This window comes from Ictidomys tridecemlineatus, chromosome 2 (assembly GCF_052094955.1).
Source record: "Ictidomys tridecemlineatus isolate mIctTri1 chromosome 2, mIctTri1.hap1, whole genome shotgun sequence".
Classification (NCBI taxonomy): domain Eukaryota; kingdom Metazoa; phylum Chordata; class Mammalia; order Rodentia; family Sciuridae; genus Ictidomys; species Ictidomys tridecemlineatus.
Window position 1 is genome coordinate 197761148 of NC_135478.1, and position 26673 is coordinate 197787820.

Genomic DNA, 26673 nt, shown 5'->3' on the forward strand with positions numbered 1-26673 from the left:
TTATTTGCAATATCAAAGTTTATAGAGACTTTGAAGAGTGAGCACTAGTAAAATACATAGATCCAAAAGAATATTATTTAAAGTAGACATCTCAAGATACTATACATTTATGTAACAGTCAAAAAATATTTTTGTAAAACTTCATTTAGAGCCTGGGGTGGTGGTACACACATGTAATCCCAGTGGTTCAGGAAGCTGAGCCACGAAAAACGCAAGTTCAAGGCCAACCTCAGCAACTTAGCAAGGCCAAAAGCAATTTAGAAAAACCCTATGTCAAAAGTTAAAAATTTTTAAAAAGCTGGAGATGTGGAAAAGCACCCCTGGATTGAATCCCCAATGCAAAAAAAAAATTCTTTTAGAATTAGCTAGTCTTATTATATTTTTGGCCATCAAAAGACCTGATGCCAGATGACTATTTTTATTTCTGAAATCTAGTTTATTTCCAAAGAATGAAAATATAATCCTTTTCTAAAGACTAAAATTCTAGTAGAACATCTGTAGTAAAGTCCCATTTTGCAAAACCAAATGCAAGTGGAGCCATTCCTTGCTAACTAGGGGGATTGGTTCTAGAACCACCAACGTATACCAAAATCTACACATAGCTGTTCAAGTTCTTTATATAAAATGGTGTATAGTTATTTGCATATAACCTAGGTACATCCTCCCATGTACTTTAAATCCTTTCTAGGTTACTTATAATTCCTAATTAAATATAAATGATATGCAAATAGTTGTTTGGGAAATAATGATAAGAAAAAAGTCTGCACGTGTGTAGTACAGACACGATCTGTATAGGCCTAACTGCATGTCAGCAGCAATGGAACATATTTTTCCAGTATTTTTCATCTGGGGTTGGTTGAATCTATAGATTTGAAATCCAGGAACAGAGAGCCAACTGTATATTCAAGACACATCCGTTCCCCATTCTGTTGAAGTGTTTTTCAATGCTGAGAAGTTACTATTAAAATAATGGTTCATCACACAATCATTGTCATCTTAGAAATGAACAGCATTATAAGGAACCTAACTGTTCTCAAGTCTCCCATCCTGCTTTAATATTCCTTTGCCTTTTATTTATTTATTTGTTTGTTTGTTTGTTTGTTTTAGTTCTAGTTGGACACAATACCTTTATTCCATTCATTTATTTTTATGTGGTGCTGGGGATCAAATCCAGGGCCCGTGTGTGCTAGGCTAGTGCTCTATTGCTGAGCCACAATCCCAGCCCAATAGTCTTTTGCTTTAATGTTCATAATAAATGCCCCACATTTCTATACAATTTCTGCAGGATGCAGCACCTGTCTCCAAATTTCTAAGGATTCCTTAGAGTCATAACATCATGTCTCAGTCCTAAGGCCTGCTTCAGCTACAATCTTGATTTATATTCATTATCTCACTTCCTTAAGTGACCACTGGCTTTTATTTCCCTAACATTATTAACAAAAAGCTTTAAGGATTTTTGAACTTTTACCACAATTTGCAGAAAATGCAGACATATTGCTGACCAGCAGAAAATAATACAGAATATGAAATGGGATTTTCTTAAATATTTTTACCCATCCTGGTCCTAAGAAATTTCTTAACAGCAGTGCCCCTCTCACCCTCCTGGGCTCCACTTCCACCATATTTGGGGGGAGTGTCTACTTCTCCTTAATGTATGTATCTCTTTCCCATCTCTTTTTTCAGGCCTTAGAGGGCACCTGAAAGCTTCTCTCCCCAGTAATAGAGGAAACTCAGTATTTCTAACATATATTATGCAGAATAATTGGCTCTTAACTTACACTCCAGAGCTGTCTCAGAAGATGTTATTTCATACCAAAAACACAAAGCCATTTACTTATTTACTTCAAAGCAACTATAAGATAGGGGGTGTGAGCGAAGTACATAGATGGAATGGATTGGACACGCATTGTTGATCATTGAAGCGAAGTGGTGAGTTCATATTAGTGTCTGTACTTTTACAGATGTAATAAAAAATATTGTGTTAAAAAGACAAATAGATAATACTTGTGTGGAGTAAATGTAAATATGAGGTTTTTTGGTCTTTGCTTTTTGTTTTTATGTAGAGGTAGTGTTTTCTCTTTAGGAAGTCAGTAAGGGCAACTCTTAGAAATGGTAGGAAGCTATGTAGAAGCAATTACTGCCCAACTGAATTTCTAGAAAGGTCTGGTAAGGTAGTTTCATAAAACACATACATTCACAGCACCATTGCTTGCTCTCTCCTTTCTGAAACTCTGTACATGCCATTTCCTCTACCTGGAATACTTGCCTCTTCCCACATTTACTGCCAAATTTTATTTGTATTTCAGATCTCACTTCCTTGCTAAGGCAAAATTCTCTAGACAAACTGGGCACGGTAGTGCCTGCCTGTTATCCCAGTGACTCTGGAGGCTGAGGCAGAAGGATAGAGAGTTCAAAGCCAGCATGAGCAATTTATCGAGGTCCTAGCAACTCAGACAGACCCTGTCTCTAAATAAAATATTTTTAAAAAGGACTGGGGATGTTGCTCAGTGTTTAAGTGCCTTGGGTTCAATCCCTAGTACCAAAAATAAAAATAAAAATAAATCTCTTAGGTTGTTCTGCTGTCTCTCCCAAAGCATCCTCTACTTCCCCTTCTCAATAGGTATCACACATTATATGTATTTGTTTATGTCAAACTGTTCACTCCATGAGGACAGGGGCAAAATACATCTGGTCCTCAGCTATAGCCAGAGTGTTCAATCATAGAGTCCAGGATGTTGAACACATTCAGTACATACTCATGAATTAAATGTTTGAATGATTGAATGAAGGGACAGGTTAGGAAATGGTGAGTAAATGACAATAAAAATAAATCACACACTAGCAAATATTGATGATTTTCAGATGTATTGTGTTTTCTTTCATTCTGTCATATTGCAGCATGCTTGACTTTTCTGTACTTAAAGGTCCATCAGTCCCACTATTTTTAATCTGATTTTTATATTTAATCCAGGAACAAAGGACACTGATAATGTATTAAGATAAAAGCATTTTTATCTCTTAGTCCTGTGAAAGAATGAGTGTGAAAGAATGAACGTGAAAGAATTTGTGGGTTTGTACATCTTTCTGTATGTGTGTAGGTATTCGTATGGCTTTTGGTAAAAACAGCTGCCTCATTGGTCTGGAGTGGTGGATATTATGTAAATGTTAAAAGTCACATCCACAATTTCTTCTTTTCTTTTTTTCCTTAAGAATTACCAAGTTGCCAAGGTTTTCTCTGATAATTTTCTGATATTCACCCTACCATCAGAGCAGGACTGATTTCTTTATCCCTAAGTCAAAAGGCATATCCTTGAAAAGAAGGTTTTCATAATGTTTAATCTTTTTTTCATCTTCCTTTGCTGCAGCTAAAGTCCCATTACTCCTGGTCCTGTCCTTGTTGACTAATGAGGATAATTGGTCCCTTTCCTCCTGAAAACATCCTCTTATGTGTTTTGGAGAGTTATTATGGCCCCTTTTCAGTCCTCTCTTCTGTAGGAAGAGCAGGCCTGATTCTCTTAACCTTTCCTCACAGGGCTGGTTTTCCAAACCTTTGATCATTTTTGTTCTTCCCCTCTGAACTCTCTCCAATTTGTCTGTCTCTTTCAAAACGTGGTGCCCAGGAGAGAATTCAATCCTTCAGTTGAATCTTAACCAATATGGTATTAACCTGGTCAATTAAGCTTAGTGGATATGAAATAGAATCTTAAATATTATTTATCCAAATTCTGGTACAGAAGTTCCTTTTATTTAAAAACACAATAGAAATTAGGAATTTTAATTTGACACTCCGTGTCCCTTAGATAATCCACAAGATAGTACACAACAGTATTTGAAATGCAGTGAGCTGTCAAACAATAGTGAACAGAATTTGAGTTGGAGAGATAGAATAACATTTTAGAGTAGATGAGTTTCCTAAAGGAAGGCAAATAGAGCCTTTCAAATGTGAAGAAAGATTTCCATAGTGTTCTTATGTCATTTTGCTTTGTTATGCAGTACCTATCATTTGTAAAAGAATTTATTCTATGTTTTTGTTGCCTTGAAGATCTCCTGGGAGTAAGTTTTCACAACTCCAGTTGACATAAGGCTTTTTTTTTTATAAGGCTTATGTTTTTGTTTTGCATCTCAGCTTTAAATTATACCAGCAGTTACCAAAAACTACAATGCACAAACTAGTCAGAAAAGAAGAGATATGATTTTCACTGAAACTCAAGAAAAGATTAAATATGAAAATAGTGTTTTACATATTTTGAAAGAAGGTTTTCATAAATAATATGGAAATTAATGTATATTTTTAGTCGTTGATGTCCTTTATTTTACTCATTTATTTATATGTGGTGCTGAGAATTGAACCCAGTGCCTCACACACAAGCACTCTGCCACTGAGCTACAATCCCAGACCGGATTTAAATCTAGAAAATAATGTTTTACATAATTTATACCGTTAAAAACTATGAAAGATACAGAAAGACATATAAGATATCAACCCTTGCTTTTTCAGGGTTTAAACAATAACACAAAGACAAGATCAAGAAGCATGAAAATTAGTAAAACAACTTAATGCTTCACTGTGTGGTTCTAAGGATGAATAAAATGGTGATTCAGAGAAGAGAGAGATCAGCAGGGACTTGAAGTAGTAAGACATGGCTCCATGAAAGAGATGGATGTTAAATGAGCCTTTAAAATAGGCATCAGAGAAGAAGGAGCAACAAAAAGCAGGAAAGGAGAAATTTAAATGGTGTGTCCAGGGACAGGGAGGAAACCACCTTGTCTGGAATAGAGAAATGAGTTGAGGAACTGTGAGATAGAAGAAAGTTGAATCTTGAGTGGTTTGAAAGTCAGGCAGGCACATGGGAACACCCAAAGGATTTATCGACATTCCTTTTTGGGGAAATTAATCTGGCGACTGCATTTTCTGGGGCAGCAGGGGCAGGGAGGGCAGTGCTAAGGCCAATGAAGCACCTGTGAACATTCTACTCATTACCAGGCTCTTAGGGCTGTCAAACACGTCCTTTTAAATAAGTGAGCCCAGTTGCTAAGCAACTTTCATGCAAGTCAAAGAAATACTTAGACTTAAACATTTCAGTCTTGATCCATCAGCATGTGTATTTGAAGTGCCTTAGAGATGTAGAGAGGCCATTTAAGGTGGACATTAGTGGAGAGATTCAACTTTAAACACTGAACTCTGATACCACTCTGAGGGGAGAGAGAATATGGAATTGTGACCACTAGATGTCACTGTCGCCAGGCTACCTCAAGGTTAGAAGTTCAGTATCCAGGGGGCTTAAAATGAACTGAGTCTTTGGTACAATAGAAAACAATGGGATTGTAGCTCAGTGGTGGAACGCTTGTTTAGCATATGATTGAGGTACTGAGTTTGATTCTCAGCACCACATGTAAGTTAATAAGTAAAATAAAGGTCCATCAACAACTAAAAATACATATTTTTAAAAAGGAAGAAAAGGGGCTGGGATTGTGGTCTGGATTCAATCTTCAGCACCACATAAAAATAAATAAATAAGATAAAGATATTTTGTGTCCAGTTACAACTAAAAAAATGAATGTTAAAAAAATTTTAAAAAGGAAGAAAAAAGAAAACATTTAAATCCATAATTTTTGCAGCCAAAATAATCCCCATTCCAGCTATCCCCGACATGCATCCTCTTCCTAAGAGGTGAATTCAAGATGCTTGTTTGAGGGCATATTACAATTTCTAAAATAGGTAGAACATCATTGTTGCATTCTTCCTTTTTATAATAGCTTTCTTCCTTAGCTCTGGATTCTCTAACCTGCTGCATGTAGGGCTGGGCTGTTGCCAGATGTGGGGCTGGGCTGTCATTTCTTGAGCAGGTTTATTCCTACACTACAGCAGAATTCCAGAGTTCTCTGTGTCACTGTTTCATAATGCATCTTTTAATACAGTGGAATTTGGAAGCTCAGAGCATACTTTCTCATGTGTTTACAGAGTCCTAATTATCATATCACTTAAGATATTTTGGATGTCTTAATTGTTTTACATGTTTAGGCTATAGCTTATGGTCTGAACATACATTCCTATAACAGCATTTTGTGTGTACCTAATAAAGGCTCTTAAGTAGCACTATGTGTACTCTTTGTAAATAAACACTACATAAAACACCTTATGAAATATTTAAAGACCATCTTCTATAGTAACTAAATTGTATTTAACCAAAATTCTAGGTTCCCCCCACATCCTCAAAGATACTTACTATTTAAATTCAAGTGATAGGAAGCTAGCTTCATACAAAAGTGGAAGTAAGGTTTCATAAGCTTGCAATCTTAAACATCTGGATTTTTTCCATTCCCCTGCTTTCTTGGGATTTCAAAAACATTCCCATTTCTGTTTTCACCTCGATTAAAACCCCACAAAGGTGCTAAAGATGGGGACACCACAAAACACTTGTATTGAATTAAGGTGATTCAGAAAAAGATGTGGAAATCATTACTAGAATTTATTAAAATGTCCATTGACTTTTTGATATTTTGGGAGAGATATAGATTCTTATTGGAATTTTTTTTAAAAAATATGCTTCCAAACATGGTTAGTTCCTATTCCTGAACTTTGGGATAGATAGCCAAGTCTCCAGTTCATAATCTTCTAGGCAACGACATCTCTGGAGAAATGATTGGTCATCCCAAGAATGCAAAATTGGTGAGACACATCGTAACCATCATTTTAGCACATCAAACATTCCAGATTCAGAAAAATATAGACAGCCCAAATGATTCTGAGAGAAAAGACCTTAAAGACCCCAGACAGGATGTATTGATCCAGAAGCAGTTCTCAAGCAGCCAGCTTTGTGAGGGCACAGGTAATGTACAAAAGGAGGATACTCTCTTCTCTCCTCCTCCTCTCCAAAAAAGACATTGTTTTTTGTTTTGTTTTGTTTTGTTTTTTCATCTAATTTAACTCACCACGAGGAACAGATTCAGGCTGACAAATTCTTAGAGCAGTATCCATGATATGTAGTACCGAATGACAGAAAAGTTTCTTTCCATATACATACTAAGAAAATGTGAAAAAGTACATCAAGCCCTATTTTAAATGCCATGTGGAACCTTATTTCCTGAAAATATCATACAGTATGATGAGTTCTAGTGCTGATTGTAGATATTCTGATTTGTTTACATTGGTTTCTTCAAAAAAAGAACACATTTCTTTTTGTAAGTAAAATTGTTATATAAAAATATTTATATTGACAAAATAAAATGAGGCATTGAAATAATAGGGTTACCTTTATAAGAAATTCTCATACTAAAGGAAAAATAAAAGGATTGTTCTGCTTGTCATGAAGTATAAATCTCATATTTATAAATTTCAGATTAAGCCCCTAAACATTCAGTTATCTTTATCAATTCTTCTGCAGCAACAAGCCAGAAAGCTCAAGCAATCTGAAAAGAAATCTGATCCTGTGGGATCCATATTTTATAAGTTAAAATGTTTACCCACTGATATTATGTAGTGCCTTATGTACTTTTTAAGTTATAAAGTTTACTCACAAAGAAGTTTACATATTTTCCATTAAGAATCATGTTAGTAATACTTTGGGGAGTTGGTTAAGTAATTTATAGGATACTTTAGAACAATCAAAGAGCAACTGCTAATTATTTCTCTATTCTATCATGAGCCATGCAAATATTTCCTAATTTATGTGATGCAATAATATTTGTAATGAAGGTGGTTATTTCCATGTAAGGTCAAATATGGTAACAATAGAAAATGAGACTTTTAAAAATTTTTAATTCCTAGCTTTAAGATTTCTGAAACAGAAAAACTGATCACTAGTAACTTGGAAAAAAAAAACAACTTTGTGTTTAGTTTTATGAAAAAGTCTTTCAAATTAACAATTTGTTATTGGTAGTGAAGTTTAATGGAATATTTTAATCCAAACAAAAATGTAATAGCTCAGATGGAAAGCCTCTGAGTAGAGAGGAAAAAAAGCAATTAAATCTCTGGGCAAAGAATCCCAGGAGATATTTGCTCTCCATGATGATTTGTCTGGCGTACACTTTGGAAATGCTCTCGCTCCGGATGCTCCCACACTCCAACGTGGGACCGATGCCAGTTGCACACCACATCCGAGCAAAGAGCAGAGAAATCAAGAGCTTGGCTGGTCTTTTCCAAGTCCAAACCCTGCAAGTCAATAAAAGGGGAGAAGGAGCTAGCACTGAACACACAGCAGGTCTCATAAATGATTTCATGGTATTTAGAATATATTTTCAAATATATTCCTGTATTTATGACTATCCTGTAGGGTATTAGTTACTGTTTGAAGGTGTGGAAGGGGTTACCTCCATAAAGTCACCCAGGCAAGGGAGATTAAGTGCAGGCAGCCTGTTCACACCCACCAGGGCTGCGGGCTCTGAGTTAGACCCTTTTTCTAATTAGAACATGGCACCATGTATGCTCACAGCAGCCTCCTATTCTATACACTGTCCTCAACCCTTTCTCTCTAACACATCCCATGCACCTAAGGAGAAGAGGCAACATTATGTAATTATTTCCTTGTGTCAGCTATAGCTGCTTATTTCCCCCTAGAAACTAGATAAATAGATTAATAATAAAACAACTATGAGATTTAGAGAAACTGGCACACGTTAGAGTAGATACTTTCAGACTGTCTTCTCGTCTATGAATGCAGGCAACCAGCGCCAAAGTCAGTAGTCACAGAAGCAAAAAGGACCTGTTGTTGTTGTTTTGTATTTTGTGGTGTTGGGGGATTGAACCCAGGGCTTTATGCATGCTAGGCTCTACCACAGAGCTACATCTTCCGTCCTAAGGACCTAGTTTTCAGGTTTTCAAGGAGGTAGAGTAAGAACCTCCCTGGTGCTGTACTTTGAGAGGCCTAGAGCCTAGAAAACAACCCAAACATCTTCTACAATTGCATTGATGCAGAAGGACAAAAGTCCATCTGCTCCTCAGGTTAAGATGCACATTCTCAATGGGAATGCTACACCCCCACAGCAAATCATAGTCCTTGGGAGAAAAAAAAAACAAAACATGTTACTGATTTTATATATGGTTATTCAGATATTCTATAAAGAGATAAACTGTCTTTCTGAGGTTTTAAATTTTCATAGGGAAGGGCTGGGGTGTGGTAGACTACTTACCTAGCATGTGTGAGACCCTAGAGTCAATTCCCTGAACTTTGAAAAAAAAAAACTCCTCAGAAATTTTCTGTTAAGATTATGTTGGCAAGGACAACACGGAATCAAATGATGAATCAAATGATGTATTGAGCAAACAATATGGACAATGTGGACAGATTCAGCTATAATTAGTGAACCAAAGAAATACAAAATTTGCTCTCCTTTTTTACAGTGTATGTCAATTGGACAAAGAGAATCTAGTACAGAATAAATAGATGCTGACAGGCATATCAATATATGACTATAAAGAACTGTCTAAGCAGGCATGGGGTACACACCTATAATCCCAGCAACTCGATAGACAGTTAGGGGGATTGTAAGTTGGAGGTCAACTTTGGCAATTTGGGGGACCCTGTCTCAAAATTTTTAAGAAGTAGGGTTAAGGATGTAGCTCAGTGATAGAGTGCTTGCCTAGCATGCACAAAGCCTTGGGTTCACTGCCCAGTACCATAAATAAATAAATAAATAAATAAATAAATAAATAAATAAATAAATAAATAAATAATTGTATAAAATGTTTTTTAAAATGTCAAAGAGTTTTTGAAAAAAAGTTAAATAATGGCATAAACAATAAAGTCAAGGGTAGCTCAAAGAGCAGAATTATAAGGGTGAGGATCAGGGAGGGAGGCATACAGGAAGTGGGATTTGAACTGGACCTTAGAAAACGAGACAGCTTTGACTCAGGACGGAGGAGATGGGAAAGTATCCAAACAAGACCGAGGACTTGCATCAGAACACACAGCAAGGCTCTCAAGTCCGGAAGGAAAAATAAAGTCTCAGGGGATCTAAGAGAGTTGACAGACCTATGCTGAGTTTTGACCACTATATAGGTCACCCTGGAAATCTCCCCCACCCCTACTTCTCATTAATTTTTTAAAAAATTTCTATAGCAATCCTGGTATGTGAGAAGTGGGGCCTTATCGTGGGTGTTTTTTATTTTTATATTTTTTCATTTGGTACAATACAGACAACTTAAAATTTACCACTTTAACAATTTTTAAGTGCTTAGTTCAGTGGTTCTAAGTACATTCACTGTGGTATAACCATCACTACTATCCATCTCCAGAATAGTTTTTCACCATCCTATACTGAAACTCCAGACCCATTAAATAACTCCCCTTTACCTGCTTCCTTAGCCCCTGGTAACGACTGATCTACTTTCTGTCTCTTTACATTTGACAATTTATATAAGTGAAATCATACAGTGTGTCTGACTTATTTCACTTACTGTCATATTTTCAAGGTTCAGGGGAGTACCAGGGATTGAACTCAGGGCACTCGACCACTGAACCACATCCCCAGCCCTATTTTGTATCTTATTTAGAGACAGGGTCTCACTGCTATCTCACTTAGCACCTCGCTGTCACTGAGGTTGGCTTTGAACTTGAGGTCCTCCTGCCTCACCCTCCTGAGATGCTGGGATTACAGGTTTGCACCACTGTACCTGCTCATTCTTTTTTTAAATTGCCTCCTGCCCTTTTTTCTTATTCTTACTTTCTTGATAATTAGAGATGAGAGACAAAACATGCACACAACTTTCTGAAGCCTTACAGCACTATAGCCATGAGAAGGCAGGATTACCCAAGTTTGAACTGTAGTCACTGAAAAGATTCTCTAAATAAGGTAGATGTAAACACTGTCAGAAAAATACCCTCCAGATACAGGACTGGTTGAGAGTGGCATAGAGCAGAGTACACTGAGCATGCCAGAACTGCATCCGTGGGCTCAGCTTGGGAATTTTGCAGGATGACTGCTACTACAGTGACAGAGGAAGGCCAAGAAGTACTGGGAGCTGCAACAAGGAGAAGAAACCACCACAGGAACTACAATCAGGGAGCAATTTGGTGTCAAAACTATTGTTATGTTGATCCTTAGGGTTTGGGGGCAGGTGTGTGTGCGCTCGAAAAGATTTGACCAAGCTTAGAGTTACAAGATAGTAAGGAAAAGGAAAGAGCTGGATAGTAAGAAGATAGTTATTGGAACATGTGACAGAAAGAAGAGAGGCAGTACTTCTGTAGGTGTATCAGCTAGCTACTGCTTCATAACAAACCTCCCCCAAAATTTAGTGGCTTGAAACAACACTTGTGTATTTATTCTAATAAATCTATGAGTTGGCTAGAGGATTCTGCTTGGGGAGCCAGATGTGGCTAATCTTAGCTGGGCTCTCACATAAGTCCTGTTATATCCATTGGGACTAGCTGGTCTAGGATGATAACATTTGGGACTTGAGTACTTACAAGGTCTCTCTTCTCCAGCAACCTAGCCACAGTTTGTTCTCACAGGATAGTTGAGGTCTCAGAAATCAAGGAAAAGCTTTCTGAAGTCTTGGCTTGAAATTTGTGGGTCATCATTTCCACTGTTTTTCTGGCCAATGAAAGTACAGCCCAGTCAAGATTCAAAAAATAGACTGCACTTCTCGATGGGAGAAACTGCAACTTTGTATTATAAAATAAACAGAGAGAAGAATGGAGAATTTGGGCCATTGTTGCAAGCTATCTTGCACATAGAAGGAAAAGTGTAGCAGGACTTCAGCTGCATAAATTATGTGCACAAGAAAAAAAATTCCATTTCTTTATCTTTTATAACCTGTTATCTTCCTCATGAGTTCTCACTATCCCAAGTATGGGTCCCTATTCTTAAAATTTCAAGGTTACTCTGTGTTTCAAAGTCACTCCACAGTAACTCAGTCTCTTTTGAAAGCTGCTTAATCCTGTGGACTCTTCCCCAAAGTGATGTCTCCTCTCTGGCAGGGCTCATGTGACATACGGCAGTGCTGGGTTGGAGCTGCTGCTCTCTGCTGAGGTGTGGCTGGGCAAGTTCCTGAACCAATAACACTCAGGCCTACTGAAAAGTGGCCAAGGAACCTTCAAGGCATTCTCTTTCCTTGATTCCCACCTGTGGTTCTCCTTTGCTCAATCTATTTCATTATAACTGTAGCCATTGTTGAAATCTTTCATTGAATTTCTGTCACTTTTTTGGTGCTCCTGACCTCTCCCTGCAACAGTCCCCACTACAAAACTACCAGCTCACTAATTAGCTATCTTTCATGTACAACCATGGAGCCTGCAAAAATTTCTAGATTTCCCCACATCATATAGGAGCGGAGGAAGATGAACGACTGCCATCTCCTTAACCGTACACACCAACATCTCCACTTGTGGCCCCTCCATATTGGCCTAGGACCACTTTGCATTGTAGCCTCCCCTGGAGATTTCAACTAGAAGCCAACCAAAGCCTTTCTTTTCAATCCAACTAATGATCACTCCCTACACACACATCTGCAAATCTGAGCCCAGGCTGAAGCTACAACCCATGTCTCTCTACTTTGCTCCCTATACATATCTTCCCATTCTCACCAAGCCAAGGGCAGTAAGGCCAGGCTTTCTCTCCTGATGTGGCCGATGTTTCCCCATATCGAGCTCCATTAATGAAACTTACTGACCTGAATTTCATCACAAGTTCTGCCCCACTCCATTGAAGAGTGAGGAAAGTCAGACTTGCCTGGTGACATTACTTCATTCTCTTTAGCTTTAAATGATTCCATTTTCAAATAATTCCGTCTATTTTAGGCTTAAGGCTTAAATTTTTTATTTTATTTGTTGTTTATAGATATACATGACAATAGAGAATATTTTGACCTATTATACATACGTGGAGTATAATCAATTCTAATTAGGATCCCATTCTTGCGGTTGTATGTGATGTGGAGTTACATCATGTAACTTGTGTATTTTTATATTAACATAGGGAAGTTGTGTCCAACTTGTTCTACTGTCTTTCCTATTTCTATCCCCCTCTCTTCCATGCATTTACCAGCAAATGCCATAATTTCACTCTTCTTTGTGGCTGAGTAATGTCCCATTGTGCATATATGCCACATTTTCTTTATCCAATTATCTGTTTAAGAGAATCTAGGTTGGTTCCGTAGTGTGGCTATTATGAAATGAGCTGCTATAAATATTGATGTGGCTGCATCACTGTAGTATGCTGATTTTAAGTCCTTTGGGTATAAACCAAGGAGTGGGATAATTGGGTCAAATGGTGGTTGCATTCCGAGTTTTCTTTTTCTTTTTTTTTTTTAAGAGAGAGTGAGAGAGGAGAGAGAGAGTGAGAGAGAATTTTTAACATTTATTTTTCAGTTCTCGGCGGACACAACATCTTTGTTGGTATGTGGTGCTGAGGATCGAACCCGGGCCGCACGCATGCCAGGCGAGCGCGCTACCACTTGAGCCACATCCCCAGGCCCTACATTCCGAGTTTTCTAAGGAATCTCCATACTATTTGCCAATGTGGCTCCAAGCAATGTATGCGTGAACATTTTTCCCCATCCTCACCAACATTGTTACTTGTATTCTTGATAATTGCCATTCTGACTAGAGTGAGATGAAATCTCAGCATTGTTTTTGTTTGTATTTCTCTCATTGTTAGAGATATTAAACATTTTTATATACTTTTTATCATTTGTATTTCTTCTTCTGTGAAGTTTTGAGTTCTTTGCATAGCCTGGAGATGAATGCTGTATCTGAGGTGCAGGTGGTAAAGATTTTCTCCCACCCGGTGGGCTCTCTCTTCACGTCCTTGTTTCCTTTGCTGTGAAGAAGCTTTTTAGTTTGATATCATCCCACTTATTGGTTCTTGATTTTGTGTCTTGCACTTTAGGAGTCTTGTTGAGGAAGTCAGTTCCTAAGCCAACATGATGGAGAAGCTGGCCTACTTTTTCTACTAGTAGGCACAGGGTCTTCTATCTAATACCTATGTTCTTGATCTACTTTGAGTTTTGCGCAGGGTGAGAGATCAGGGTTCAATTTCATTCTACTACCTATGAATTTCCAGTTCTCCCAGCACCACTTGTTGAAGAGGCTATCTTTTCTCCAATGTATGTTTATAGCACCTTTGTCTAGTAGGAGATAACTGTATTTCTGTGGGTTTGTCTCTGTGTCTCCTATTCTGTTCCATTAGTCTTGATGTCTGGTTCGGGGCCAATACCATGTTGTTTTGTTACTGCAGCTCTGAAGTATAATTTAAAGTCTGGTATCATGATACCTCCTGCTTCACTTTTCTTGTTAAAGATTGTTTTGTCTATTCTGGGCCTCTTGTTTTCCCAAATGGATTTCATGACTGCTTTCTCTATCTCTATGAAGAACAATATTGAAATTTTAATGATAATTGCATTAAAAATGTAGAGCACTTTTGGCAATATGATTATGGTTTGAATTTTGAGATTTTCTCCCCTTTTCTCTGCTATATTCCAACACAACATCTGGGAATAAGGGGCAAGATTGGGAAGGGGTTTATGTGGCCTAAAAGCAGTGAGAGGGATGGGATCAGATACACATATGGCCTAAGCTACAAAGGTGGCTGAGCAGGTTCTTGTCCCTTTTGTCAAATGAGAGATATTTGTTGGGCCTGTGACTTTGGCCAAAATAAATCACAGATTTTTTTTCACACTCCTAGTATCACAGGTATCTGTATATGTCATTTTGTCATCACTATTTTGGAATTATGTTATTAGCCATGCCACCACATCTTGTACTCTAATGCATTCATAAATAAAAGCATTTATTACTACATCACAAATGTGCTTTTTAAGATACTTGATTAACTGCATTTCAAAATAATTGAGTTTCATCATGATCTTTTGGTTTTATTTTATGCATTTCATAAATACTATTCTAAAAAAGAGTGCATAGATGTCATTAGACTGCCACGTGGATCTGAGATGGCTCAAAAGCTGTTAAGAACCCTTGCCTGAAATCCTCAGAGCTCCCCACTGGATTTGAGAGCAGGAGGCTCACACGGAGGGTTTTAACCACCCACCCTGAAAGTGGTGAGGCCATCAGCTTTGCCATATTTCATGAGCAAGATCTTCAACATGGGTCCCACCTGACCACAAGGGAACCAAGAAATGCAGTCAGGGCATCTTCCAGGAAAGAGCCAGCTCTGCCTCTAGGGAAAAAACTCTCTGTTTATGGTTCCCTGTGTCTTTTTTTTTTTTTTTTTTTAGTTGCAGTTGGACACATACCTTTATTTTATTTATTTATTTATTTTTATGTGGTGCTGAGGATGGAACCCAGGGCCCTGCATGTGCTAGGGGAGCGCTCTACCTCTGAGCCATACCCCAACTTTCCCTGTGTCATTCTTAACTCCCAGTCTGGAGCTTAGTGCAAAAGAGAATCTGACCACTTGCCCCCTACTATTGAGATGCTCCTTCTCTTCCATGCACCCCCAGAAGCATAGTATTTTCCTTTTCTTTCTCTCAGCTGAAGCTCTTTGTGTCTTCTCTCTATTCTACCTAGGGCAGAACTTCACAGCCTACCTGTCACAGGCAGAAGGTGAATCTTCCTCAAACTATGGGGAAACTCCATGATATAAGTTTGGCTCTGGATGTGAGCCCTATGGGGGAGCTACTAATTAGAGATTGCCAAAGATAAAACGTACCAGTTTAATATCCTCCCATATAGCTCCCCTGTTACATAAATGAGAGGCAAAAGGTAGTCGAGATTGCTCACCACCTTTACGATCAGGAGCAGCTTGGACTCGCTGAGAAGAGAAACTCCAAAGCACGATGATGAATGCCATCCTGATTAAGTTGGGAGTAATTATGGAATGAATGGAAATGTCCACTTGAAGATGTTTAACTGGAATTTAGGACAGAGGTTTGGAAAAGAGAAGTAAAATCTGGGATCATGAGCATGAACAGACTCATGTGAAGAAAATCGCAGCACTGAATGACCTATTGCAGGAATAGGACATGTCCTGTCTCTCTGACCCACCCTTCTGTATTCAAGGGCTCATACGATTGGACTGAGCCCACTCAAATAATCCAGAATAATCTCCTCATCTCGAGTTTATAAACTTGATCACATCTGCAGAATCTCTTTTGCTATGTAAGGTAACCTATTAACAGGTTCCAGTAAGACATTGATACCTTTGGGTGGCCATTATTCTGCCTGCCACACTTGGCTTCCATGCCAGGATCACTTCCTGATCTAGTTTTCTATCTTTGTTTTCTGCAATCAGAAGAGAAGGAGAACTGCCACATAGTAACTTGAAGCCAGGAGTCATGCCTTTGTCATTTTCATATCCCCAACAACCTATAAATGTATCATTGGAATAGATGCTCATTAGTGTGTTAAGAAGGATAAAAGGAAAGAAGAAAGGCAGAAAACAAAGAGAGAAAACTAGATCAGGAAGCGATAGTGGCGTGGAAACCAAGTGTGGCAGGCAGAAGAGTGGCCACCCAAAGGTGTCAATGTCCTACTCACTGGAACCTGTAAAAAAAATACATTAAGTAGCAAAAGGATCTCCATATATGTGATTAAGTCTACAAACCAGAGATGAGAAGATTGTTCTGGATTATTGGAGTGGATCCAGTCTAATCGTATAAACCCTTAAATACAGAAGGGTGGGTTAGAGAGTTGGGGACATGAGGCCCAGTCACTGTGGCTAGCTCCAAGATGGAGGAAGCAGCCCAAGAGCTAAGGAACACAATGGCCTCAAGAAGCTGGGGACAGCTTTTGACTGACAGTCAACAGAAAAACAAGGACCTTGGTCCTACAACAAAAAGGAAGTGAATTTGAAAAACCACCTCCTGAGTGGGAATGGATTCTTTCCTAGAGGTTTCAGAAGGAACCCAGCCTACCAACACCTTGATTTTAGTCTGGTGAGACCAATACCAGACTTGTGACCTACAGACTAGAAGGTAATAAATTGAGTTATTTTAAGTTTGTGGTTATTGTAATGGCATCAATAGAAAACTCATGGGCCATGTAAAGACAAATAAGGAAAGTCACTATGATAATATTGATACAAAACTTTCATCATTTCATGGGTTTTAGGCAAGTGACAGATCAGTGCTCTGAAAAACTGAAAGATGGTAAATGAAAAAGTTTTACAATATAGGGCAAATTCCCAGAGAGTAAATGCCCATGGGTAAACTTAAGTATACCTAAGACAATCTTGGGAAGCCAGAGAAAGAAGAAAGAACAAAAAAAAAAGATAGAGGTTTAACACAGGAATTGACTGAGATAAATTTCACCTATTTTGCAATTTTTCTCAAAGTTGGACTTGGAAATAAAAAGCAACATTATAGTTTCTAATCTTAAACAGATGTTACTTTAGTGATTTGGAATTATTTCCTTGACAGAAAAGAAAATAGCAAAGAGAAGAAAATTTCAGTTACTAGGCTGGTGTGGTGATGCACACCTATAATCATAGCCACTCAGGAGGCTGAATCAGGAGGATTACACGCTTAAGAATAGCAGGGAAACTTAGTTAGATCTTGTCTCAAAATAAAAATTTTTAAAAAGGGTATGGCCAGGGATGTAAGTCAGTGGTAGAGGGCCCCTGGGCTCAATCCTCAATAATGAAAAAAGAAATCGTTTCTAGGGTTCTAATTTATACATTTGAATTAATGGTCAATAATAAAAAGCATGAAAAATTTGAAATAGATACATTTCTAATTCCATTTTGAAGTGTAACGTTTGGTTATCAGATAAAATATTATATTATATGTTATCCATGTAAGCTTAGAAGTTTACCTAAGTTATCTGGGCCTTGGTTTATCCGTTCTTAAAGCCAGGTGTAATACCTTTCATGCCTACAGATGATGTGCTATACCAGGTTATCTCTTAGCCCTTTCTAGATGTAAAATTTGATGATTCAGAAACTATTCACTTTCCTCCATAAATTCACAGGTGTCTTTATTGCAGACCATCAAACTATGGCAGGGAACAATCATCAAGTCAGAATTTCAACCTAATGTAATCCAAGGCTGTCCTGATACCTAAAACATCAACATCAGGGATGCAAACTGGGCTTATCTGAGGCCTCATCTCTAATTAGTTGATTGAGGTTGACCTGAGTACTGTGATAAAAAGGATTCTGAGGTCAATTCCAGGCTAAGTAAATCTTATGTTTTAATCTTGCAATTCAAGTGGGATGACTGGGACAGGGCGTGGCTGTGTGAACCACTATCTACCATCTCAGCAATGTGGGATAAGGATAATTAGGATGTATAAAGATCTATCACTAACATGGCTTGTTATTTCTTGGAGCAGAAGACATTTGGATTGAGGTTTGAAATGGACAAATAAAATTTTTGTGGACAGAGAAGGAACAGGGCAGACTTTGGGGATGTCAGCAGGGACTGCTGTTAAAACCACAGACTGGCTCTCTAAAACGCCCCTCATTCAATTTACAGTTGCCTTCGTGTTCACTAAGACTTTTTTGCAACCAGAATTCTGTAATACAGAAAGAACTGCATGCCTTGTATTCCGTGTAGGAAAGAGAAGAAAGGGGGAAACCATTTTTATAATCCTTTTGGCTCTTTACTGACAGTGATAGAATATGGAAGTATATTATTTAAGAAGGGTTCACCCAAATGCATTCTAGTGTTTTTTCTCCAGCTTCTTTGGTTAAGAGGCAGAAGTTCCTGATCCTTAAGTCTAGCAGCATGTTACAAATTCAATCTTCCTGGCACCAGCTTTCCCAGTGCTCCAGGAATTGTAACTGGAAGCCCAAACTGGGCTCTTCCTCCAGTCCTTCTGACAATTTTAAGCATTTAATACGCTGTATAAAATACCCTTCTGCCTAAATTTAGAATAACATGTCCCTCTGACACCAATTTCTGGTATAGGTAAGGGTAGAATAGCCAAAGATGTAGAGGTGGAAAATATGATCAGCAAACAAGGAGGAAATCAACCAGACAGAACAAATGAGACTGGGGAGTTCAAAGGACATGGAGATATGCTGGTTTGACAGGCTTGGACAGATTCTGGAAGACTCTGGTGCCATGATGTGGAGCCCAGACCTGATCTCAGAGGAAGTAGCTATCATCGGTGAGGTGGCTGGAGTAGAGCTCAGAGAGACCTAAAGTCGGAGGACCAATTGCAGGCCATTGCAATCGCCAGGCATGAGATGGCCTGAGAATGATGCACTCTAGGTTGGGAGTAAAGGGAAAAGAGGAAATTACAAGGTGTAAGGAAAGACTGAAGGCTGTGCCTAAGATGTAAAAGATGCAATATTCCTCACCTCAAAGTCTCATTTGATTAAAAATACTTATTTGTCACAAAATTAGTATGACTGTAAGTGGGCCAATATATATGGATATATGGGAAATTCCAGGTGTTACGACATTATCCAATTAAAATGAGAATAGTATTCTTCTTGTTTGGCTTCAACCTTTTGCAAGTAAGGAGAGGAGATTTGGTAAAATAATATTACTCAAAGTTAGATAAACTGATTTTTTCCTTTTTTTTAATTTTTAGTAGTAGGAATTGAACCCAGGGGCACTCTACCACAGTAGTATATCCCCAGCCCTTTTTGTTCCTTTTATTTTGAGACAGGGTCTCTCTGAGTTCCTGAGGCTAGCCTTTAACTTGTGATCCTTCTGCCTCAGCCTTCTGAGTAACAGGGAGTATAGGTGTGCACTGTAAATAAACTGGGTTGGATCCATCCATAGGTTCTATATAGTGGCACAACAAAATTTCACTGCTGAATCAATGCAGAGGCTATCCAAGGGAAATCCTCAGAGACTCTGGAATATTGTCCCATCCAGCAGAAGAAGTGCCAAGAGCAAGGAAATGTCTCTATCAAGTGCCACTCACAAGTCACTATTTCCTGTCCTAGTTCCCAGACCACTCAAGGTCTCCTGAATTATAGAAATCGTTCCTCCTTTTTCAGTGTCTTTTATGCCCAAGCCAAAGCCAAGAGTTTACATCCGTCATCTCATTTTACTCAAATGATAATTCTATGATAAATGTTTGCTTTGTAAGTGTATAAATGAGAAAACTGAGACTCGGAAAGTTTATAAAATTCTGACCAATTCATACAACTACTTAATTTTATCACCTTAAAATTAGAAAGCAGACGAATGATAGAATTTAGAAAAAAAAAATAATTAGTCCATCCTATCCTATTCAAACACCATGTCTCCCAAATCTGGGATGTCATTGGTAGGGCATAATCTTTGTGAAACATTTTAGAAAGAAATGTGAAGGAAGTATTGAGGTTCAATTGTGAAGTCCTAAAGTTGTTTATATATCATCCTTGGATTGCCTCATTTCCTAAAGAGCTATCCTGATGTGGATATTTTTCCCTTCAAACCAAATCAATTCCATTTTGTTATGATAGATCTTTTAAATAATTCCAGATTATTTATCTACCAAAACCTAGAATTGACTCCCACATGTTGCTGTGACAATGATGTAAAACGAAAACAGGAAAAGTAGACTTCCAAAATTAAGTGGATTATCACTTTTCACTTTTAAGATAGTGATTAGTCACTATAAATCCTTATACCTAATTTTCTTAGGCTTAAAGAAGTCAAAGAAGTTATGAAAAGTTCAGCCACTGCCCATTCCTATGATGTTGTCTAAGTTATTCCCTTTCATTATCCTACTTGGTGAAAAAAGAGAAGTAAGTTTTACTGGATCTCGGAAGCTTGGGCAGACTAATTAATAGCTATAAAATGCTTTCAAATGCAGGATGCTATATCTGTATGTGCTAACTTCTTCAGTGATCGTGTTAATACCCTATTCATTTCACTGGTAATTGTATAGCGCCATCATAATCTAATGATGTGCGCCACGCAAAAGTCAGGTGAGATGATCTAATGATGCCTAGATGAATTGCTGTCAGTGTAAGTCTATAAAGATAGTATAACACTGTCAAAAGTGAAAGGAAATTATGGCATTGTAAGTTCTACTACCATTAAAAGATGTTAGAAGGAAAGGGTTCCACAATCTGGGGCAATGTCTGTTATGACAGATCTGCTCAAGCAACTTATAAGACAAACTGGCATTCCTCATCTAATTTTCTTTATCCAAAGAATTTTATTAAAATTCTGTTAATTTTCTACATGAATGTCTTCAAGCCCAGAATAGGACTGTGATTCTCAAAAGCAATTTTTGTTCGAAATATTCATTGTTCTTTGGGTCTATGGTCCAATGTTAATTATACCAGATAATCATTTCTCTTGCAAGGGCAGGGAGTACATTTTAAAAGTTCTGTGAAAGGTAATAGTCCTCAAAGTTTCATTCTTTGAAGAAGCCTTGGCAGTAAGAGAGATTTTTGTTGTACAGGGCACTCCTCACAGAAGAAAAGAAATGCACCCCTTTAATTCATGGTCAGTTTAGGCACATTTATCCTCTCTATATATACTAGATTTTGAAAAGCCTTAGGAAAGTTGAAACTTGAAAAGAAAATAAAACCTTTCAGTATAATTTTAAGCATTTCAAAACCTCAGGTTTCAATCCTCTGAAGTTTTCTATTATGTGGGGGATTTAAATTAAGCGATTTAAAAAATATATAAATGCATGATTTCTGCCAAGACTATTAAAAAGATAATAATGGAAATGAAGGAAGGGATATAGAGACAACACTTAGGAAAAGTTAGACAAGGGACTGAACTTTTTTATACTCAGGGATTCCATCAGCCTCTGTGGTACCTTTGTGTGAGTTAGAAACAGATGCCCCTTTCTCAGATCAGATGCAGTCCCTTATCTGGGCATATGGTAGATTTCAACTCCCATTACCTCTTCACTGTGGTATGCTTTTGCAGTGTAAAACCTGCTCAACCACAGCGGGTGGTCCTGGTCATTCCTAATCTGCTAAGTAGATCAGCCCTCAGGCATCTAGAAAATTTCTGCTCTTCCAACCAAATTTCCATGATGCCAGGCTACTGGACAGGAGACAGCCTCCTAAAGGACTTTGGAGTGTTATAAAAATACCACAAAATCAAGATTTGGTCAGGACCATTCCAGTTTACTTCTGCTGTCATAGTACAATTATTACCATCTCCTTTTTTTTTTTTTTTTTTGGTACCAGGGATTGAACTCAGGGTCACCCAACCACTGAGCCACCTCCCCAGCCTTCTTTTGTATTTTATTTAGAGTCAGGATCTCACTGAGTTGCTTAGCACCTCACTTTTTGCTGAAGCTGACTTTGAACTTAAGATCCTTCTGCCTCAGCCTAACCATGTTTGGATGTTAAATTACATGGTCATCCAACACAACTTGGATAAGAAACAATGTGAAAAATTTCCAGAATAGTATGCAGATAGCCCTGTGATATGTGAATGAGTGTGAAGAGGAAGGGTAAGGAAATAATGGAAGCACATGGAGAGACAGGATGTTCTGCTAAGTTCCCTGTGGATTTGTCCTCAGTTCCAGTGACCAGTTGCTCACTGATGTGTAATATCAGTTATAAATTAAGCCTTCTTTTTAAAATATATTTTTGTTTTTGAGTGACACATAGTCATTGTACATACTTATGGGATATAGGATACAGTGTGACATTTTGATACATGTACAGAATGTGTAATGATCAGATCAGGATAATTGGAATATCCATACCTCAGACACTTATCATTTCTTTGTATTAAGGACATTCCCACTACTAGGTATTTTAAAATATATGTTTGATTGTTGTGTACCATAATTATCCTATTGTGCAATACAACATTAGAAGTTATTCCTCTTGCCTTCTGTACTTCTTAACCATTGTCTCTCCACTCATCCTTCCCAGACTCTAGTAAACTCTATTCTATTCTCATTCCCTTTTAGATCAATTTTAGCTTCCACACTTAAGTGAGAACATGCATTTTCTTTATGTGCCCAAGTTAGTGGAATTAAACTTCCTGTTGAAAAACTTGCCCCTGAATTTCCCGTGTTCCAGTGTTAGAGACTCCCTATCCCAGATACACAGCATATTTCAAATCAATTTGCTAAGATGTGGATGCTTATATCTAACAATTGGATTCCAAAGAAAAATGATATTCATTAAAGGAAAAGGAAACTATTGATAATCATTACAACTGAAGGAGACACTATTGCATACATCTTTAGATATACAAATACAAAGAAAAGAAGATGAGCAATGGAAATATTATTCTGAATTAGTCATAAGATCATCATTAAATTTCCTGATCTCTCTATATAAAATGGTATAATAACAGCACCTCTCATAGGTTGTTGTAAAGAGTAAATGAAATAATGCATGAAAGACATTTAGCACACATAAAATGCCTACTGAGGGTGGTTATTTTTTTATATTAAAAGAATAGCAAGGGGCTGGGAATATTGCTCAAGTGGTAACTCGCTCACCTGGCATGTGCAGGGCCCTGGGTTCAATCCTCAGCACCACATAAAATAAAAATAAAGATGTTGTGTCCACCGAAAACTGAAAAATAAACACTAAAAAAAAAAAAATTCTAAGAAAAAAAAAGAATAGCAAATTTGCTTCAGTCTATGGCCAACTCTTATGTGTGTATAGACACACTTTTGATTATGGGAAATTTTGACTCTTCTTAAGTAACAACACAGTTTCACATAGTGTATGTCAAATAAGAAGTTAGGAAATCAGGTTTCTCCCTGCATTATTTTTACCCTTTAATACTAAAAGGTAAATATCCTTAAATATTAATTATTAAATATTGAGAAAAAAGGGTAAATATTAAATTATATAAGAATGTCCTGAGGTTTTAAAAAGGTGTTTAATATTCTAGGCAAATTATGATTTTTATTATTAAAGTGGACTTTGTGGGCCTCAGTGTATTAATCTTGACAAATAGGTATTTCAGGAGAACCTTTTATTCAAAGTGAATGTATTGAATGTAGATGTCCATTCCCACAGAGCTAAATTAATATATAATCCCTAACTGTGGTTCCTGTTGATGCTACCTCCCTTTGCCCCAACCACCTGGAAAGCAAGTGAGGAAGCTTGTCTTTCATGGATGTGAGAGAGTGGAGCAGACACATCCCTTTCTCAGGAGCACATTTGCCCTCAGAGACGAGAATTAAAGGTTGGGTCTAGCCTCCATATCCCTAGAAAGCGTAAGGATCCCAAAGATGGCCATAGGGAGGAAAAGAGACTGGCAAGGTGGGAGGACACGGCAGCCCTACGTCAAGCCAGCAAGTCTAGGTTGGCTATTCCTAGGCCTAGTGAGAGGTAGAGGGACACACACTTGGCACCATCCGTACAAGTCCTCAAAGACCAGGCTCTTTACTCCCAACAGTAGTGGCTGGCAGCAGTGCCACCACATCACTGCTCAAAACCACCAATAAAGGGTGGGGTAGGAGTGCCAATATGGAACATGAGCAAGTTCAAGTTAAATTAAAGGCAAATATATAAAACTTGAGGACCACCCATAACAGCCTGACATAGCTACTTCTCAAGGCTACTGTGAAAGTAGAAGTGAGTTATATGTGAAATCCCTTTGGAAAATACCATTTAATGGTCTATAAAATCTGCAAAAGACATGCCAAATGTTCACCATAAGACTGCGAAGAGGAATGGGGCCCAATAATGTAACAGAAAAATTTAAAGAATATTTTTCCTAATCTGTGGCATTTAGAGCCAGACTGGAGTTGAATGACCCTTATAAAAGAAAGTCGAGAAGAAGAGAACAATCCCTAGAATCTGCTACTCCATTCACTCCAACTTCTTTAAGAGGTATTCCCCCCCCAAAAAAAGGTTTTATGTTTTATTGCTGTTTGTTAATCTATTAAAATGATATAATTAAGGCAGAGTGTAAAATGTTTGTGTGCACAGTGCTTTTTTTTAACTGTTAGCCCAATGATTATTCTAGTTAGGAGAGAGCAAGATGATTCCATTATCTTTTTGCCTTTTTTTTTTCTGCTTATTTCTCTTCTAATCTTTTCCATGGTTCTTAAAAGTCATGAAAATTTACCAGGCAATTATAATTATTAGATATCAGTTTTATGCCTATTTGACAGGCTTCAAGAGTAATCCTATTAGAAATATTTTCACTGTAGCAAAGCTGATCTCTTTGATTCATCTATTCTTCAATTATACAAAATTCTCCCATCCTCTCCAAGTTTATTATGCATGTTAACTACCAACAACCTAGCACAGTTACTCTATAATGTGACCCTGAAAGTGTCTGAAACTCTTAAATGGCAAGTGTGAAAAAGCTATAAAAAACACTATACCCTGAAGCAGTGAGAGACTCAAATAACCAAGAAGGGAATGGGAAAGTGTAGGGAAAACAGTGCATCCATCCCATAGTATGTACAGAATCTCCCCATGTATGGAAATGATTATCCTTGCCTGTATCTCTCATATGTTTATTTGATTTGTTGATTTCCTCCCTCACTTCTTTTTCTAGGAAAGTATTTAATACAATATCTGTATATATTCTATGCCTTGCTGAAGTTCAGTTTCATATGAAGTATCGCTCCACTTTATAGCTCCAAGGATTCCTGGAAAAATTCTGAATTTAAGGATTTAAATCCCATTTTAAACTAACAATAGTGAATTCAGACACATAGTAGGTTACCTGTGAAGTGAGGTTTGTTGAAAAGTTGTAGCAACAACCAAAGTGTTCCTTGATTTCATAGGTAACCAACTGAAAATGCATACATTAGTCTGGCTGGGGGCTTAAAAATGCACACAGAATTGGGTACCTGCAATTACATGTCCAAAATTATACACCAGGATGCCAAATGTTCTAAGATTGGCTATTCCTAGGCCTAGTAAGAGGTAGAGGGACACACACTTAGATGCAGTGATAAATTATATAAATGTATATGTTTACATATACATTACTACATGCACTAGCAGAGAGCTTGCTATACTGAAACAATGAAATAAAATAAAACTGAAGACTAAATGTTGAAAAATTAAAATTTTGCTTAACTCTCCATAGGCTATATACTCATTCCTCTGTATTCCAGGAACCACTGCCCCCATCCATAATACTAAAATCTATACACCCTCAAGTCCCTATAAGATGGTACAGTATTCCCATATAACTACCCACATTCTCTCTATACTTTGAATCATCTCTAGATGATTACTTATATTACATAGTACAATGAAATCCTATGTAAACAGTTCCTATATTGTTTAGGGAATAACACAAGGGAAAAAAGTATTATGTTCAGCACAAATGTAATTTCCCCCCAAAATATATCTATCTAAGGTTGGTTGAATCTGAGGATGTGGAACACGTGGATACAGAGAGCTGACTCTATAAATTGAATATTACTAAGATCTGGCTGCCAGCAAAGTGTATTTTCTGCCCATGATTTTTTAAAGTGACTCCATTGCAGTGTCAGCTGCACTTTACTTGGAAAGCTATTGACTTTTCCTTTCTTTGCCTTAATTTTTCTTCTACAGGAGCACAGAGGGATGCAAGTCCAGGTGGGCACTGTGCCTTCGACTGATTATGCTGTGTATCACAGCAGGGAAACCTCTTATCTCAGACTGGGGTTGCCTGTTTAAGAATTTTTTCGTATGAAAGATGATATATCATGAGCTTTGTAATGTTTTGAACAACCAATAAAAAAATATTTAAAAAAAAGAATTTTTTTCTTTATAAAAGGTATAAGGAAAAAAAGAAAAAAAGTATAAGGTAGTAAACACAGCTGTGGAAAAGGTTTTGTGTTTTCTTGCTGTTTGTTAATCTATTAAAATGATATAATTAAGGCAAGTGCAAAAATACCCATAAAATTATACTATGTGTCCTTGTGCATATATGTT

General features: G+C 37.5%; 1 pseudogene; it reads right to left on the minus strand.

The window, feature by feature from the left end:
- Positions 1–15747, minus strand: part of LOC101957647 (M-phase phosphoprotein 6 pseudogene) — a 40565-nt pseudogene extending 24818 nt beyond the window's left edge.
- Positions 15748–26673: the final 10926 nt, after the last annotated feature.